This window comes from Rissa tridactyla, chromosome Z (genome assembly GCF_028500815.1).
Source record: "Rissa tridactyla isolate bRisTri1 chromosome Z, bRisTri1.patW.cur.20221130, whole genome shotgun sequence".
Classification (NCBI taxonomy): domain Eukaryota; kingdom Metazoa; phylum Chordata; class Aves; order Charadriiformes; family Laridae; genus Rissa; species Rissa tridactyla.
Genome location: NC_071497.1, coordinates 67,106,567 through 67,118,603, shown reverse-complemented (window position 1 = coordinate 67,118,603; position 12,037 = coordinate 67,106,567). Strand labels below are relative to the sequence as shown.

The window sequence follows — 12,037 nt, the reverse complement described above, 5'->3', positions numbered from 1 at the left end:
ACTGTTACAAAAGCATTAGTACATTCTGTTTTTCTGGTCTCAGGGAAGTAGTACACTGCTTTCACTTCATTGTAAAGCTCAGGTAAGCATTAATGCTTCATGATAGCTTGGCCGCACATTTTATATCAGTTTTTTAAATTAGTTTGTTTGCATGGGGAGGCAGAGATGAAGCAAGGAAACCTTGTCATTGCTGTGCATGAATATTTAGGCATTGTGAATTTCATGTTGGAGCATATTAGGAATATTCATGAAAGGGCCTTGCTATTACTATTTTAGATTTTTTTTTTTTTAATGTAAGTTTATTGATAGTGTCAGAATTCCAGAGAATTGTTCCATTATATTTCAGACTTAATTTGTAGAGGGCCAACACAATTGTGGACAGAAGATGGATGTTTGAGGATTGCATTGATGAGCTTACGCAAATAGTCCACAAAAGCCTAGTGTATAGTATTGCAGAACAAACACAGTCTTTGTCTTTTGGGCTATGTGGGAGAGCAGTTTAAAAATCTGGAAGTACGGTTGTATGTTAATGTGTGTTTTTTCCTTTGAAGCCGTGGACTTCACTGAGTGCTGCTGTCTCAGCTGAAGTGATGCTTGAGGGTACTGCACAAATGGTTAATAACTGCTTCCTATCTATACCTTTCAGAGTCCTTTAGCATAGATGAACTGCATGGCAATTCTTAACCAAAATTTCCTTGGTTGCTGCTTCATGGCTTGGGGTCTTTCTTCCAGTTCTGCTTTGACCATCTTAGCTGAAAATCATGAGCGGGCCTCAGGCTTATTCTATAAGCTACGTGAAAAATGGTCTGAGTAGTTGAAGGTCATATGTGATTGAAGAAAAATTGATTATCACTGGTCTTAAGTGGTAACTGATATCTTAACTGGTCAACAACATACAGGAATGTATGTATTTCTGATGAAGTAAGAAGTTTAAATGGGCAGATAGTTTAAAAGAAGGATCGGACATCGTGTACGTGTAAGGTACTAAATATTTATTCAATTTCTGATGATTGTCAGTATTAAATGTTCATAACAAGTCCCCGAATAGAGCCAAAATCAAATTTTAAGTGCATCGTTGTAATTCCATTTCTGGAAATGTGTGAGAGGGCTCCATGTTTGTCATTGAAAACAGGTCTCCTCTGCCTGAAGTATATGTATATCTATATTTCTGTGCTCCAGATAATTATCATACAGATATACTTGGCATGCATCCCACCGAAAATTTGGTGGTTATCTTATAACCAATGCTGTTGAATACAGTTCTCTCAATAGGCAAGAAAATGCATTTTTTTTGGTAATCATACTTATTTTGTAGCTTCAGCAGTGTAAGACTGCTTCTTTTTCTAAGATAGTGGTCGTTCCTTTTTTGTGCTTGTGGGTTAGGATAAACGAAAAAACTTTCTTATAAGTCACTTTAATGTGATACCTGTCTATGGCAATAAGGAAAACTACTTAAATGCTGCTGTTGATATTTTTGAAATAAGAGTTTTTAAAATTTTTGACAGTTTCAATTGTTTGACTTCTTATAATTTTTTGAACTCCCTTGTATGTGCACAAAACTTCTGATGATTGCCTGTGCTAACTTCTGTTTATAAGTTTCACCACTTTCACAACTGTTTTCTTCCTTACCTTATTCTCTTGGATCAATAAAAAGGTGACACGGGTAAATGTAATTACTCTGATTTTGTTTAACAATAGTATAGAAAAGTTTGAGTTACTATTGTAACTCTTTCCCAGCCAAAACACATACAGTAACCTTAGGGAGGAGATTTCAGAATAGAATTATGAACTGGAATTACTCTCTCATTCAGTTGTGATGATTACTAGAAAGGACATGGAAAGATTGACTCTCCAGTTCTGGAAAAACCTTCCTCCATTCCTCTTTAAAGAGGTTTTTAACAGCAGTAAGAAATGTTTCATCATTCTGCCAAACACAGATACAGTTGGCATGATCTAGAGTTCATTACTTATTTTAAAATATTGCGACTTATTTTCAACTCACTTTGTGGCCTCAAAGTCCTTCGTGAGGTTAGAGACAGATTTGTTCCAACTACCATGTAAGTATATATACCAGAATTTTTCAGTAATGCAACAGTGGGAGATGGGTGACTGTCAGTGTAGATTTGGGATCGTTCCACAGTGTGGTTTATTTTGTCTTGTTGGTCACGTCTCTTAATCTTTCTGTACTTCCTTAGATACAGAATTGCTTTCAGTGTTCAAAGTGGTGCAGTGTCGTAATCAGGACGGTGATGATATTTTACAAATTTTTACAAAACAAAACAATCAACACAGTGATGATACTTTACAAATTTTTACAAAACAATCACTTTACACAGTGATGATATTTTACAAAACAATCACTTTACACAGTCTTGATGGAAAGAAAAAGTTTCTTGTAGCTGGGAAGCATGGGAATCCTAAAAAGTGCTAGCCTTGAATAAAAAATTGCTCTTTAATTTCAAAAATAAATGCAAGAAATGAGAAGTAGCCAAAGCATTTTCTGATAGGCTGCTGAAAGGCAGAAGTGAAAGCATCACCTCCCTTGTTCCCCTGTAACATTTTGAATTCAAATCAAGTAAATGCTTTTTTGATGACTTTTTGCAGGAAGTGTAGGTTTGGATTATTTTTATTTTGTTTTTCTCTTACTACTTTCCCTGTAATGATTACTGAAGCTATTGGTCTAGACAACTCAGGAATGCGGTCCAAGTGGAATGCAGGGAGCTGGCATGTAGAACTGTACGTACTGAGTGCTGGTTTTAGTAAGCAGAGAGATGACACAGTGCTTGATGGCCTACAAAACCTGCTGAAGGTTGTCAGTAGTCCACTGGAAGTCAGTGTCCTAACTGAAATCTGAAGGTAATGAAAGCATCCTTATTCACTGTCAGTGCCTCTATACTCAGACTTGCCGCTTTGTGTCAAATACTGCTATTCTTTCATGAACCTGGACTTAGTAGGACCACATACATCTCACTAGATAAAAATAAATTAATTTTTCTTGTTTCATTTAAGATTTTCATAGACACAGGAAAAACTATATCCAGCTGACCCAAAAGCTCTTACTTCTTACATCCTTCCTCAAATACTGTATAAATGCTTAATACTGCTTCTGGTTGCTGTTGCACAGTATGTCGTGATGAAATTAGACTATTCCTTTTCATATATTAGCACGTTTTGCATACATGTAATATCTCTCCATATAATTTCATGCTCATGCATATTCTGTTATTTTTATCTTTTTATGGCATGGTTTGTGAAACTGTTTCTCCCAGTTGCTTGCTTATAGGAGAATATATTATGCCTGGGAGCCTGGGAGGCAGTGACTAAATTGAAACTTGAATGCAAAGCCTTTCTGATCAAATTCTGTTCATGTGGAACGTTGTGTCCTTCCTCAAATCACGGGTGACTCTCTGGAGCTCTTGTAAAGCGATGCTTCTCTAGTGATAGGCTTTCACACTGCTATGTGAATGTGTCTCCAATTTTTATGTCAATTTTTAAGCAAATACTGAAGATACTCCTTTTCCTTTATCCAGGCCTATATCAAAGGGATGTAAGATCACTGCATTTTTACTCTCCCAGTATGTAATTTGTAACTGGTATCAAGAATTACATTTCTAAAGAAGTATGCATTACTATAAATTAAAAACTTGAGTACATTGTTATAAGCAAGATATGAACACAGCAAAGTTTTTAAATAAAATCTCAGTCAGGAATACACTGAGGACAATAACAAAAAATGGTATATTTTTGTTAAGGAGTAGTCCATATGCTTGCTGTCCTGTGATTGGCTTCCTTGCTTTGTTATCACAGACCTATGTGTTATTATGGAATTTGTTTTTTTTTTTATTGCTTGCTAGCTACATTGATTATTTTTAAATTATTTTTCTTTTTTTTTTTTTTTTAATTTACCTCACTAAATATGCCCCCCCATCAGATAAGATTCCGGCACTTATTTTCTCTTTATACTGTGGATTTTAAAGAAGCCGAAATGAGAGTTGCTGAAACTTGTAACCATTTTTAGCTATATGCTTGCAGAAGTTTTGAATGCCTTTTCCTGTCATTTTTTTTTGTCATGCTAACTTGTTGTTATCTTACAAAAATAAACATTTGTAATAGTAGCTGCCATTGTTAAAGTGGGTGTAGTTACTGTATGCTTGGCCTGTGGCTAGATTAGTTGACAGATATCACCGAAAGGTCTCCATGTTGCACGGGGAGACTGTGCTCTCCTTGTACGGCCCAGAGGACACTGTTCATGTGCAAGGACGTTATGTGTGTGAGAGTTGAGGAACTGAAGAGCCTAAGTCTGGGTCTTCATGGTGACAGCCAGTTCACCTGTGACTTTCTGCTGATGACAAATATGCTGTCCACTATGCACCTCCCATAAGTGCGTGAAGGGTTCTAATACGTTGCTATAGGGTTGTATTTCTTCACCTAGCAGTTGCATAGAGTAGGCATGCAAGGAATTTTCTACTTTATTTCTGCACCCCAGGAAAGCTTTTTATGCCAGAGCCAGAAATATATGTGGAAATGTTTAGTCGTCTTTGGCTTTTGGAGCAAAATTCAGCATATGTGTGAGTCTTCACAGGACAAGGATGTTTTGGGTGCGTCTCTGAGTGTCAGTGAGTAAGACAGGTCTCTTCTTAACAAGGTTTAGTGCTTATTTAGTACATCTTATTATTCCTATTAATATGATTTTTTTTTATTATAAGGTATTAATTCCCAGTGTAACTCAGATTGATAAATATATGGACAAGAAATACGAAAAGAGAAGAAAAAACGAAGTAGAGCATAAGCTTAAAAAAGAGATTAGATCCAAATAACAAAATCAGATACAGATGAGATCCATAAATAAAAAAAACAAATTGGGATGATTAGCATACTAGAGTCCTGCTTTATGACTCCTAAGTGCTACTTCAGTGCAACTAGTAGATGACAGTAATAATTTGTTATAACTGTCAGCAGTGTAAGCTAAGAAACAAATACAACCCTGGTGGTGAGAAATAATGATTCTTATTGTGGAAGCATAGCAGCCAAATCATTGTTCAGAAAAGAACAAGAGCAAACCTGTCAGACATCATTCTGGGTCTCTGGTCTCTTTCTGTAAGGCCAGAGATTGTTGGGTTTTATAATTTTTTTAATTTAGCTTTAAATCATTTAAAGACTTGTTTTCAAAAGAGTGTGTTGGGTTCTCCATTTGACTTACATACCATTTACTGCCTAGCCAGTCATTAAGGCTTAAAAATTTTTGAGTATATTATGTTTCGTCGGTAGAAAGAACATGTTTATAAGCCTGTAATTTTTTATTTGCTTTCTTATGTTGTTTATTTTTATGATAATCTTTTGCTGAGGGAACTTTAAAATTATCTTTCCAGCAGCAATCTTGGAATATTTGGTATGTGCTGATAATTCTGCTGGTTTGAACAGTGCCAGAGTGGTCTAAATTTCCTTTCTTATTTACAACTCCTCCAGAAATTATTTAATAGGTATAGATTGTAGCTTTTGAAATTCTACGTAGCTCATCCCATCCAAGTTACTTGTTTGTATGATATCATATTTCCAGCATTGTAATTGGAGGTGGAGAATGTAGTATGCAGTTTTATCTGCTTATCCCCATTATCTTAAGCTGATTCAGAGTATAATTTTTTTGTGTATAAAATATCTGATGTTCTTCTCTGTTGGGGCTGGGGGAGTTAAATCGTCTAAAAAATACTTTATCCCGTGCATTATGTGAGGAGATGTTTTACTCTGCTCTGACAGTGATCCAATATGCAATAAGCAATTTCATTTTAAAGTAGGACAGACACTTAACTCAAAGCAGTATGAAAGTTCTCATATCCTAATATATGGACATACGAAAATAATATGCAATGACACCTTTTGTTTTAGGACTTCTATTTTGGGTTTTATCATACTTTTAATCCCATCTTTCTGTTAATGGCTTCAGACTTTCACATCAGAAGGAGCATATCTGTTCTGACCTGATGCTTTCTATGTCTTAGCCAATTGCATTTCACCTAATACCCCTGGTTTTGGGTATGACATGCTTAAAGAATCTGAACCCAAAGGTCAGTTTGGTGCCAAAGAGATTACTGCATACTACAAGTGAAGAATTTGATTCTGTTAAACGGGGAGTTGACTTAGGTGATATATGACCAAGTAAAAACTTGGTCTTACACTTCAGCAAGAGATAGACGAGGCTTCTGGTGGGCTAACCTAGGGGAAAAAAATCCCTTTCTAACACCTGCGGTTGAAATCTTACAACCTGGAGCAGGTGAACTAATCACGTAGCTGACTGACAGTGAGCGCTCATATTCCGGTCTTTTTAATGACATTACTGCTCTTCTTGGAGTGAGGACCAGTAGCATGTTGCAGTGGGATGGAGGCAGGACTTGTGTATTTTCTTCAGTTGCTATAATGTGAACTGGGCATACGAGATTCTGTTCTCTGTTGGGATACTGAAGTTTTTTGTGCTAGAATAAACTTATGAATCTTTGCATAACCTGTATGGTAACACTTCAGATATATTAGCCCAAACACATAAAATTATGAAAATAATTAAGCTGCACAATTATTAGCTTTGGGTCTCATGTATCAATATAAATCATCTACTTTCTATAATTTCTATAAATTAACATCAGTAATGGCATAAGCTTCTAGTTTCATAGAGATAAAATACCAAAATCCCTCAGCAAACCTTTTAGCACGAAAGTGAAGAGTCTTGAGAGATCAGGTAATGTAACTGCTATTTTTACATGTTGAAAATACCACAGCATGTGTATACCTTGATGCATCTGAGTTGGTACTGGGAGACTTAATAACAGCAGGAAGGGTTAGAAAGCCTTAGGCGCTTTTGCAATGCTTGTTTCAGATGTCTGATAGCCTTCTTGGGCTTCCTCTCTTCTGCATGTTTCCTACTTCATTAGCTTTGTAGTGAGCTTATGTTGCGAACAGACTGTTATTTCTTGGCTTCTGTTGTAGGATGACTCATTTTCAATGGCTACTGAATACTACCAAAATCTCAACATATGGTTAGGTGGCTTTAGAGCAAGCAATCCAACCAATGTTTTACATATTCAAAGTAGGTGGATTTGGCTTCATAGGAGCTAGAAAATCCAGGCAGGTAATCTGCCTCTGTAACTTTAGACATATATCTTTGGAGATTTGAGCCTTCATCCTTCTTGACCAGGGCCTGTGAGGTTCCACTGAAGGTGATGGCTCAGCCTGTGGAGTTAGAGCTTTGGCTGCGCATATTGTCCTGTTAGCAGTGAAATATTCTCTTTGACAAATGCACCTTTTTGACATACCAGTCTTCAAGAGAGATGCTTGATAAAGTGACTTTACAGGGAGAGAAGATAAGGAAGGCATCAAACTGGGACTAAATATTGATTATTACCAAATTAGTAGAGGTATAAGCTCAGTAGTTCTCGTTTTTAGGACCAAATAACAGAATAGTTTTCTTTCATGTTCTCATATTGTGTACAGAAAAATGCTGAAAGAGATAGGATACGATACGTTTTAGATTCTAAAGCTTGATGTAAAGATGCAGGGGCTGTCACCTGATGGTGTTTTCCAACAGGGGCTCTCACACTGCAGCCTGGGATCCCCAGGGCAGCAGAGGTTCCACAGGAACCTGCTGGGTGTTATGTTTCTCTGTTTAATTATATCTGGGCACCATTTATGCTGCTTCTGTATTTACATAACATATAAATGTATTTATAGTGTATGTTTCAAAGTATAGGTAGAAGATACAAGTTGATTTGAGGTAAATGGGTGTTTCTAATGCAGAATGGTTGTTAGTGATTCATCTAAATGACATAAGAAAGTAGCAATTTTTTAATGTGAGTGAAAGCCAAACAGAGGATTTAGAGTGCCACTCAATATATACTCCTTGTGAGCTTCAGTGGATGGTGTGTTGGTGACATGAAGAGAGCCTACGTTATACTGAAGGGAAGATGGGGGAGAGCTATTGGAGAAGCTGAGGCAGCTATGAAAAAGAAACATAATTGTTTTCCCTTTTGTGTTTGTCAGGTACTCTTAACAGAAGAATAGAACTTAAATTCAGACTTATAACATTTTACTAAAATCTCTGTAACTGTTTTAGGAAGCCAGATTCATTAGTCTCTGAAGTAGTGTGTTCAATGCTGTCTTTAAGTGGCAGTTGCTGCCACTTAGTACCAGGTTAAGAAAATTCCTTGTTAAGTTTTTCATGTTAATAGAATGTGCCATACATGGTCTTTTGCTTTGTTAGGATGGACACAAATGGTTAGATGACAGAAATTGTCTCAAACACTAATAGCTGGCCTTCTCAATTCAAGGAATGGCTAGCTCTTTTTCACGCTGCTCTGCACTGAGCGCTGCTCCTAGCATGCTTCCAAGCCAGCTGACTAGCCCAGCGTTCTTGGGACCTGCTGAGTTTTGGGTTGCAGGTAGCTGGGTGCTCATATTCTTAATTCTTGCTTAAGTTCCCCAAAATGAGCTTTGTACATCCCATCTAAGCTCGCCCCCAGTATTGATTGTCACCATATATAGCATTTGCACTGAGCAGAATATATAATTTCTCCCATATTTGTTCCTTCTCATTTGGTGCTTTTCCATCAAGCCCTGGGCTCTTCTCCTCACAACCTGTTGTTAAATGCATTGATTGTTCTGGTAGAGCTGCTGTATGACCAGTTTTGTTCATGAATGTTTTCTATGGTCATACCTGGTTTGACCACTGGTGGTATGCAAGTTATCTTTGCTAATTTGATTCACACAAATGTAAAAAAAAAAAAAAACAGAAAAACTTTTTTTCCTCCTTATGACTGGGTATTTGTGGATATAACAGACAAAGCTTCCCTCCTGTTGGCGAATTGACTCTTTCCTATTTCAGAATTTGCCTTTTTTCCATTTTCCAGCTGCTAATAAAATACGGTCCAGTGTGGCTACTGGATAAAGCTGTTTGCCTAAATAAGACAGCAGAGAAGCCAAGACATCTAACTGTTTCTAAACATTGAGAAGCACAGGAAAATTAATGGGAGCTATGATTCAGCTTTCATATAAAATTGTATGTACTTTGTAAGAAAAATTCCTGAGAGAATTAAATTCACTGAGCTATTAAGAAGTAAATCTTGCATGTGTATTTCACAATAGTTTGCTGAATAACACCTGTATTGCATACCTTGTTTTAAAATATTGAATCATTGATCCATAGAGAACAAGTTGTTAATAATCTAACCATTCAGTTACTGTTTGCAAGTCTTCAAAATTAAGACACAGAAACAAAAGATAATGTTTTGCCTTCCCTGTTGCACAAGATGTTGCAGTAGACTGTTTCCATGCATTACATTAATCTTACTGTATTTAGTTTTATAGTTCATGAAGCAAATAATCCAAAGTGAATAATGCAATTAATGTGCAGACCACTGAGTTTATGCATTAAAAAATGGTAGTCATCACACTGTAGAGCTTGCTCAGTACTTTAGAATTACCATTTAGATCCATTTCTTTGGAATTTATTGACTAATAATATAGGAGCTGGTTTAAAACTACTATAAAACAATTTAAAAGATCCTTAATGCTGCCTTTTTGTGGGCCAAAGTTTAAAATATATTTGGAAAAAAAACCTTGTGTATTTTTTCGCTTGATTCATGAAAAGCTGAAAAGAGCAAAATGCTCTCTTCCTGATGAAGCAGGGGGATGGGTTGTTGAGAAATCTCAGTCTCCCTGGTCCAAGCTAGCACATCCTCTAAGGTTTGTTTTTCAGCCTACTCCTTAGCTTCATCACTGCTGTTCAAATAAAGCACCACCTGGCAGTCACTTAAGCACGTTGTTACCTTGACTCACAAACAGGTTTTGCTGTATGAAGATCAGAATGCTATGTACCCTGCAGGATAAACTCCTTGGTGGAATATGCTCTGGACTTATTGTTTTTATTTTGTGATGAGGTACAGTGATATGGAGACTGGCAACCTAGCCATTGTCATGTAGGAATACTTCAGCTTGCCTGGAATGGATGAGGAGGTTTGCTTTAGATTAAAAAAAATAATTCAAAAACCCTGCAGGTTTAGGGCCACAAAAGGAGGATGTCCTGCCATATGCAGGAGCTTTGTGCAGTCACAGGAGAAACATTTTTTCCACAGACCCAACAGTATAAGAATATTTGATAAATATTTTAGCCAAGCTTGAGTTAAAATATGAAGTTTTCTTGAGCACTTCAGAAACTACGCGTTCTCTCACTCTCTGTCTCTCTCCATACATATATATATATATAATACTTAAATTCTGCAAAAAGATAAGTGTAGTTTACCAAGCAAAAAGCTGTCAGACTCAGTTAGTCTTTCCCACCTGCATGGAGGAAAAGCACAAGAGTTCTTTGTGCAGGCGAGAGTAGATCGCCTTAGCTGTCACATGAGAGGAAGATACTTGCTTCTGCTTTTTAGAGAACAAGCACAGATTGTGAAGCCTCTACTGTTGTATTACATTGTTCATGAATTCGAGTCCAAGGGCCTCTAAAAGACTTTTTTTTATATCAGTTGGGAAGTTAATCATGGTTATATGAACAAATGAAATACTGTGTCATTCTTTCACTGCTGGGATAGTGTTTTCTGTCTTGTATACAAAGTATTCATGCAACTGAGATGGTTCATGCTATGGAATAACTAATACAAAAAACAGAGTAACTCTATATTTTTAACTTGCACCTATATTATTTCAGAGCTGTACTGCTCTTATGCAAAGATTTTTGTCTTTGAACTGTTTTTTTTTTGACTGAGGTAAAAATGTAGTTAACCCTTTTTACACAATAGTTTTTCCCCTGTTTTAAACTTCTAGGCACATTCTCTGTTTGGACTCTACCTGCTGCTATAATACCTTTGTTTTTCATGAATTATCACCCTTTTTTTTTTTTTTTTTCCTCTGTTTCTAGAAAGCAATAGTGTGGAATTCAATGCTGGGACAAAAATAATTTTTATGTCACTTGCATTAGTTTTGAAGTTAAGCAAGCATTAATGCTTAACCCCTGAAAAAACTCTCATTCTTAGGTGGATTGCGTTTCTATTTATAAATATTTTAAAGTCTTTAATCACTAGACAGTTCTGAGTGTCTAAAATTGGTTATTAGCAGTAGGTTTAGATGTTGCTTGAAAGAAAATGGATTTTGTTTACAGTATCCATCTGCTTATTACATTTCATCACTGAACAGGAAGAGTTATTTCCTGCCTCAGAATACTTTGTTTCCTTTGTCTTTACAATGAGAAAAAAAAAAAAACAAAACAAAACAGGAGTGCTCCTGACCAGCAAAAACTTCTCATTTTTCTAAGCGGGGTTTGTGATAAATGAACCTTAGTACTACAATGCTGATGAAGATAGGAATTTTAATTTTAACATCATCTTATTGCAATGAATGTTACAGGGAACAAGTTGTAGGTCATCATACAGTTCATAAATGTAGTTTTAACTGCACAGCTAAATGTTTTAGAAGCTGAAGACTGCATGCGTGAAAGCAGTGGTTGTAACAAAATTATTATATAGCCTTGTTGTTCACTTTACGTTGTGATTTTACTTTTGAGATACAATGTCATTCTGACAGTTGACTTAATCAGGCTTGCTTATTTTTAAAGACGGTTAACTTCAAGAAGATGGGTGGGGATCATGTGCTGCTGCTTAAGAATGTGGTTTTCTTGGTGATTTAGCAGATAGTTCAACAGAATCAGGAAATCTTCCAGACTGTTCATACTTGGTTTTCAGTGTCTGACAGTATCTTTTGCTTTTTTGTTGTTGCAAGCAATCACAAGCAACTATGTTGCTGTAGGTCAAAACAGTATAAGCCCAGATGGATTACACTTTCATTTTACAGATACGAACTTGCTGTGAGTTTTGCTATAATTACAGCTGACTTGAAGAGCTTTTGAGTCATAAGTCACTCAGAAAGCAGATCTCAAGGCCACTAGCCTTACTTTCATGACTTCTGTGTCTAGTTTAAACATACTTACTGTGTATTAGTTTACAAGTCCTCTTTTTTGAGGCACTACATACATAATTTCATGCTTCTGCTTCCTCTGAAG

At 36.3% G+C, this 12,037-nt stretch overlaps 1 protein-coding gene across 3 annotated transcripts in view; it reads left to right on the top strand.

The window, feature by feature from the left end:
* Positions 1-12,037, top strand: part of MAP3K1 (mitogen-activated protein kinase kinase kinase 1) — a 63,824-nt gene that overhangs the window by 25,269 nt on the left and 26,518 nt on the right. The gene's annotated exons all lie outside the window — the stretch shown is intronic.